Below are 7,366 nucleotides of genomic sequence, written 5' to 3' on the forward strand. Positions count from 1 at the left end.
CTGGTGACGTGTCCCCATCATTGCCCGGCCAGCCTCTCTGCAGGGGACACCCCTCTCCCAATACCGACACCTGCAGGGAGTCAGGCAGGGTTGGCTAGCTGAGCCGCTCTTGAATGAGGCTAGACAGGAATGCGCCTTCATTTCTGCCTTCCCATTGCCCTTAGAGAATAAGCCCCCGGCTCTGCTCGCAGACGGAGATGTTGCAACCTTCCTGGAGCGACTACATGGCCGCTGCTGGATCAGGGCTTAAGTCCTGTCAAAAGATACCAGCACCGAGCTTCCCACAGTGCGGAGAGGCCCGTGCACGGCTAACACCGCCAGGCCACCTCCAAGGCCGGCCTCGGGTGAGGAGGAACCAGCCGCCCGCAGAACTGATTCCTGGCCTCCTGGGGTCACAGCGGCCTGGAGGATATGTTGAAAGCTGTCGACCCCTCCCCAGAAAACATGAGACCCCAGGGGCCTCAGAGGTCCAGATCCACAATCAGAAATTAACTGAGGATGCTCTAGAGTAAGATGGGGGTGAAGTCAAGCCTTGCACAAGGGCCTGTGGGTGGATTCCGTGGGAAAGGCTGAGAATGGGGCAGGGGCTATGGGACTGACAAAAGGGGACAGGGCAGGGGTGCAGAAAGGGTTGGGAGCCCCCTCCACCTCTACTGGTGAGGGCCAGCTGGCCGCCTGTCCCCGTGCCTCAGTCTCCCTGTCCGTAAAATGGGGCTGTGTGGAGATCCAGCACGTGGCCTGGGTCAGGCCGTTGCACACGTGCTACGTCCTGTAGATGGTGGGGAAACAGAAAGGGAGAGGGTGTCACCTGAGAGCCGAGGGGCCATCCTGGGGTGGAGGGCAGAGCTGCAACAACCCCGTGGGGACTGAGTGGTGAGGCAAAGGATGGCCGGCCGGGGAGTCAACTGGCAGAGCCTCCAGGTCCAGAGCAGTCCTGGACGGTGCTTTGGGAAGAGGCCTCTTTTGTCACAGCCTAAGTGCAGCGAGAGGTCTGGGTTAGGGCTAATGGGACTGGCCCTCCAGAGGTGCGCAGCACCCACATTCCAAACCCCTGTAGACCTGGCTCACCTCGGGTCCCCAGGAGCCTCTGGCCACTTCCGGAGCCCCTCCATTCTCACACCACCCTCTGCAGCCGTGTCTGGTCCCACTTCCTAGATGGGGGAGCCAGGTCAAGTGCCTGTCCCAAGGCACACAGCGGAGCCTTTGGAAGGAATCTCCAACCCCCTTGATCTGTGGTATGTGCGGCCAGAAACCCTAGCCGGAACTGAGCCCAGAGCATCTGTTTAAACGCCTCAAAACCGAAATACCTCTGGTCTCTGCTGACCTGCCGGAAAGGCAGGGCTGGCAGCCTAGAGGGCCGAAGACACCGCTCTCCTCTGTCCTCTCTCCCTCCCTCCCCTCCTTCCCTCCTCTTTCAGTTAACATATATGTAACATGCCAGCTACATGCTGGGCTACGCTGGGCCCTGGCGGGGTAAAGCAGTGACCAAGACCTCCACACCTCCCGCCGTGCAGCTTACAGACGCGAGGCAGAGGGAAATATTAAGCAAATCACATAAATCATCATTTTGTGACAGTTATAGTAATGCCACACAGGAGGCAAGGATCCTTTCCGAGCTTCCATTCACTCATCTGTAAAACGGAGCTAGCACCCCAGAGCAGCTGCTGCCCAAGAGCCACAGATCACACACGCATGCACACACACATACACACGCACACACTCGCACATGCACTCGAACTCATGCACACACATATGAGGGTACACACGTATGCAACACACTCATGTGTGCACACATTCCTAACACACGCATTCACACACATGTATGCATGCACACACTCATACACACACATGCACATTCATGGGTGTACACACACATGCACACAGTGAATGCCCGGAGCAGGCATTCAACTAAATGGTGACTATCATCAGTAATAAACAGTGCAGAATGTTCTGGAACGTTGGGCAGAACTTGGATTTCTCAAGATCTCTTTATTCCTAAAAGGGCTGTTCCCTGTGACCTGGGTGTGGGTTTGCTTCTTAGGTCATACACGAGAGCGACCGCTTCAAACTGGGTGCTGACTCCCCGACTTGGAATAAGACTCAACCACCAAGTGTGTAAAAATTATTTCTCGTTAAAAAAAGGTATAACTTATGATGGAAAGGAAGCTACCAATCTAGAAAAGACTGAGTCACTCTCTACTTGCACGGAGCAGGATGAGGGAAAGAGTGTTCCTGAGGGAATGACGAGACTTCAGGGTCATTCCCCAGGGAACGGCTGCCTCGGAAAATATGTCCTCTGCCTGTGACATCAGGGATGCAACATGACTCCCGTTTATCTAGGAGACACGCCCCAAGAAGATCCAAAATAGCCCCACTTCTTCTCCACGCCCTCCTCGGGGCTGTGCTGTGCCACCGTGGGTTGGCCACGGAGCTGCCTGAGCCTCGGTTTCCTGCTCTGGGAAACGGGGTGATGACAGTAACCGTAACGCGTTCCCGGTGCTCCTGCTGGGCTCCAGTGGGAGCGTGTCTGGGAGCCCAGTGTGTGGGCTGCAAACCACTACAGATGCCCACCACTGGCTCTGCCTGATGAGCCACAGGCCGGTACCAGGCAGGTGGCTTGGGTTTTTCCCCCTCAATTTTTTTATTTTGAAAAATTCCAAACCTCCAGAGAAGTCTCAAGAAAGCATAGGAACACCTGTACCCTCTTTACCCGTATTACCAACATTTTGCCACATTTGCGTTCTGGCTTTCTCATACACACGTATTTATTTTTCTCAACCATTTGAAAGTTAACTGTGGATATGACACTTTAATTTCTAAATACTTCGGTGTGAGTCTCCTAAGTGTGAGGACATTCTCTACAGAATCACAGTGCAAGAATCACACCCAGGAACTTTATCCACTGCTCAGGCCGTTAACCAATGGTAAGTCCATATTCAAACTTCCCAAGGGTCCCAGGAATGTCCTTTATACTTTCTTTTCACGTGTTTTTTTTTTTTTTTATTGAGGTGAAATTCACATAACATAAAATTAGCCATTTTAAAGGGTAAAATTCAGTGTGGCATTTGGTACACTCACAACCACCACTTTTATCAAGTTGCAAACATTTTCACCACCCCAAGACGAGACTCCTTACCCGTCAAGAGTCAGTCCCCACTTCCCTTTCCCCCAGCCCCCCAGTGGCCAATCTGCTTGGGCAGGTGTTTTTAATCAGGAACTTTCAGAGTGTGGGGTTTTCTTTTTTAAAAGACTTGATTACAAATCAAATGTCGCACTGGGCATTGGGGTGGGGGGCAGAGGATGCTGCTACAAGAGTGTGCTCTCCTGCCGTTTCTGCTGCCCATAAGGGGCTTCGAGGAAATCATTTCGAAGGTCCCGTCCAATGCCAGGATTCTGAGTCCACCCATTTCCAATGACATGGAATAACACGTCCAACGCCCACATAAGCTTAGCCACCGGGAATATCTGTCCTACCTGATGGTCTCTGCCCAGGCCTGGGGGGCAGCAGGGCTGGTGGGAAGAGTTCTGTCCTGAGCCCCCAGCTCCCTGGGGGACCTCATTCAGCTCCTCTCGGAGCCTGCTCACTGTCAGTTACCTTACCCATCAGCGCGGGTCTTTACTGCCAGCCGGCTTTGTGCCTGGTCTCTCACCTGTCAAATGGGTCAACAGCTCGCCCTCAGCACCGTGGCAGGAATTCGGTGAGATAATGGCCTTGCTCACTGCAGACCATTCTCCGGAGCTGAGGTCTCAGGTTGAGCTGAGACGAACAGACGGGATCTGATTCAGGGGGACGTTGCTACCCTTACTCGCCCAACAGTGGTGGTTTCTCTCTCTTCTACTGACTTCTCTCCAAAAGGAATCCCAGGGTCCTCAGGGTCATGGTGAGGATGAGAGGGGTATGGCGGTATCTGGAAGTGGTCCCCGAAGTGTCATTATGGTACTGGGGGCAGTCCCAGGAGAGAGCGTTAGGCTGTGGACTTCCAGAGGCAGTTCTTGTTTATGCTACCCCCGCTGGCCCAAACCATCCTGCAATAGAAATGCCCACCTCAGCCCACGTGGGCCTCCCTGCCTGCATCTCGGGGTGCCCCAAGCACACCCCTCCAGCCCAGCTGGGAGCCCTGCCTCGGGGTCCCATAGGGCAGGAAGAGGGTCCCATTCATGAGGTCCGACCCATCGGAAGTGCTCAGAAAGTGCTGGCAGGTCGATGAAGAATCAACTCGGTGATGGAAGCCAGGGAAGGGTGGACAGAATGAGCAAGGAAAGGACAAACGGATGAATCCAGTGACTTCACGGCCACATTAACACCTCCTGGTTCCTTTAACGGATCCCTGCAATATTTCCTGACCATCGACCACGTGTCAGCCTCTGCACGAGGCTCCGAGAGGCGGCTGCCAACTGCGCAGACGCACTCCCCACCTACGTGGAGACGTGCCTGGGGGGAGACAGAGGGCAGAGCAATAACCGCAGCCGGAAGGCCAGCCAGGTGGGACAGGAGGAGTGGAGCCCACTGACCCGGGGCCGCACTTAGAAGGGGGGCCTCCTGCTGTCTTGCCGGAATCTCCCCAGGGGTTCAGATGACCACTCGGGGCAAACACGTGGGCAGAAACCGGAAGTCAGAGTCCTGGCCCTCACCGAGGATCTGAATTTGGGCGGGCCTCTGCTTTCCGAAAGAGAGTCTGTTTTGGTTCTTCCTTCTTTCTTTCTTAAAAAATATAGTGTGGGCCGGCCCCGTGGCTTAGCGGTTAAGTGCGCGCGCTCCGCTGCTGGCGGCCCGGGTTCGGATCCCGGGCACGCACCGATGCACCGCTTGTCCGGCCACGCTGAGGCCACGTCCCACATACAGCAACTAGAAGGATGTGCAGCTATGACATACAACTATCTACTGGAGCTTTAGGGGAAAAAAAACAAAATAAAGTTTAAAAAAAATAAATAGCGTAATGATTAAGAGCTTTACAACTTGAGTTCAGACAGAACAGGGCTCAAATCTGCTGTTTATTAGCTTTGTGACACTGGGCAACGGACAGATTCTGAGTCTCACTTTCCTCATCTTTAAAATGGGTGCTGTGAAAATTACATGTGATAACAAAGTGCCTAGCACAATTCCTAGCACATCCTGAGGGCGTCATATGCGTCAGGGTGACAGGACGAGGTTGGCAATCGCAGGCCAGAGGTTTCAGTGCTTTCCAATTTCAATATTTTGATTTTACGACTTTTAGTGACATCACTATTAGCACTGTGAATGTTTTCTCATGAAGCTACTTTTTTTTTTCTTTAACCTGGTGACATTGACAGCATTGCTGCTTTCTTACATGATGTTGCTACACCGACAGGTCAAAATATTTTCCATTGGACACGTTCGTGTTTTGATGATGGAGATCAGTGGGAAATAGAATTCACGTACAGAAATCGGTTTGATAGCCATGTTGGCAGGGATTCATGCATCCCTGGAAAAACTGCCAGCTCCTGTCACCACATGTGACAAAGGGCACAACCACACCCAGGCTTCACCTGACAGGGGAGCTCAGCCCTGGGTCTCAGGCCCTGGGGCTGGGGGTCTGAATCAGCAGCAAAAGAGACTTCTGGTCGCAGCTCCTGTGCCACATGGGCGACTGCTGGTGGCTGTGACTTAAACACAGTCTCAGACTCACCCAAAGAAGTCTAGAGGAAGCTGTGCAGCCCTCAGTGTGGACAGAGTGGGGTAGTTTCCTTAATTCCAGGAGAAAGCCGCCACATCCCACCCTGATCCGGTGTTCACACGTGGACGGGACCTACCTGGGAAGAGAAACCGTGGGGCCCAGTAATTCCCCGTCCGAGCGGACAGGTGTGAGATGTGTCTTCATGGATGTCCTCCCCTGTGTGACGTAGGAGGGGAGACTGGAAACAATCTAAATGTCCACCAATCGGAGACAGACTGCAGATCCCGTGGTACCCCACTCAGATCTGCCGGATTGAAGGATGCTGCAGAAAGATATTTAATGCCGTGGGAAATGTTTACAGCCAAGTGGGGGAAAGGAGGATACAATTCAAATACTGAGTTTTTTCATTTTTTGTTTTAAAATATGTACATGCTTTTTAAAAGTCTGAGGAAGAAATTCACCCAAATAGCAACAGTGGCTCATAATGCAGTCATAATATTCCAGGTTTTAAAACTGTCTTCATGTGCTTTTCTGTATTTTTCAAATTTTCAACCAAGAAAAGTACTACTTTTGCAATGAAAATGTTCCAAATCAACTTTATTGAGGCATAATTTAAAATAAAATGCACCCTAATTTTAAGGGCACCATTCAATGAGTTTTGACAAATGTCACTGCCTACTATTCACCACCACAAACAAGAAAAAGAACTTCCCCATCACCCCAGAAAGCTTCCTCTTGGCCCCTTCCAGTCGGCCCCCACCCCCAACCCCCGACTCAGGCCACCACTGATCAGCTTTTTGTCGCCATAGATTAGATTTGCCTTTTTCTGGAGTTGCCATTATATTTTTAAACAAATAATCAATGTGGCAAAGATAGCCAGAAAGTAGCCCTTAAACAAATAACGATAGCTACCCCATCTATGACACACCTACTTATGCCAGGCAGTCTCTATGTAAACACTGATCTCTCGAGCGATGGATAGAGATATCTTTTCTCATTCTCACATTAACCCGTTTGGAGGTTAAAAGCGTACCTTTCGCAGTTTCACAGGTAAGAAAACTGAGGCTCAGAAAAGTCTTCCTTTTCCGCTCTGATGCGGCCTCTGCCAATTTCTGAGCTGGCGGAGTTAAAACGATGATCCTAAGAGGAGAAAAAATGGGCTTTGGTGAAGCACAACGCTTTGGGGGAAATGATGCACGTTCTAGCAGATTTGGGCAAAAATATGGGGCTGAGCCTCCAGCTGTGTGGCTTGCCCCCCCATCCAAATCTTTACAGTTCTTTCTGTCCCAAGTTTGAAACTGCAGTTCTCGTTTTCTGGTGAAGATTTTTACCGACACCCAGAAGCTTCTGTAATTACAGAGTACTTCTCAACCACGGGGTGGGGGCGGGGGACTTGGGAGGGGTGCAGGGGAGTGCTCACAGAGGTAAAAGGCACATTTGAGATTATAACATAAATTTCTAACCATCCAGTGAAAAGAAAAATGATGATTTTCATAACGCAAAGACCGGAAGTCAAGCTGAATAAGATTTTCCTAGCTGTTGGGATGTGGGTTTGGAAATGATGAAAATCTCATTTGCCACCATCAGAAGGAGCAAACCCCACCAGCTGAGGACGGAGGAGGGCGACCCCAGGAAAAGAGGTTAGGGCAATTAAAAAGATCCCAGCTATCACCAAATCCAGAACAGTCGCCTGCTAAGCCCTTCTGGCCCTCTGGGCCTGAGACCCCTGG

The 7,366-nt window shown here is 51.6% G+C and overlaps 1 long non-coding RNA gene across 1 annotated transcript; it reads right to left on the minus strand.

Annotated features, from left to right (window-relative positions):
- Window positions 1-2,636: 2,636 nt before the first annotated feature.
- On the minus strand, window positions 2,637-7,366 carry LOC147912522 (uncharacterized). The gene is made up of 3 exons (XR_015549699.1): window positions 6,670-7,366; window positions 5,773-5,958; window positions 2,637-4,026 (listed from the first exon to the last, which is right to left on the minus strand). It is a non-coding gene; the product is annotated as an uncharacterized LOC147912522 (long non-coding RNA).

The sequence above is a fragment of the Ceratotherium simum genome, chromosome 34 (assembly GCF_057802395.1).
Source record: "Ceratotherium simum simum isolate JZ-2026a chromosome 34, ASM5780239v1, whole genome shotgun sequence".
Taxonomy (NCBI): domain Eukaryota; kingdom Metazoa; phylum Chordata; class Mammalia; order Perissodactyla; family Rhinocerotidae; genus Ceratotherium; species Ceratotherium simum.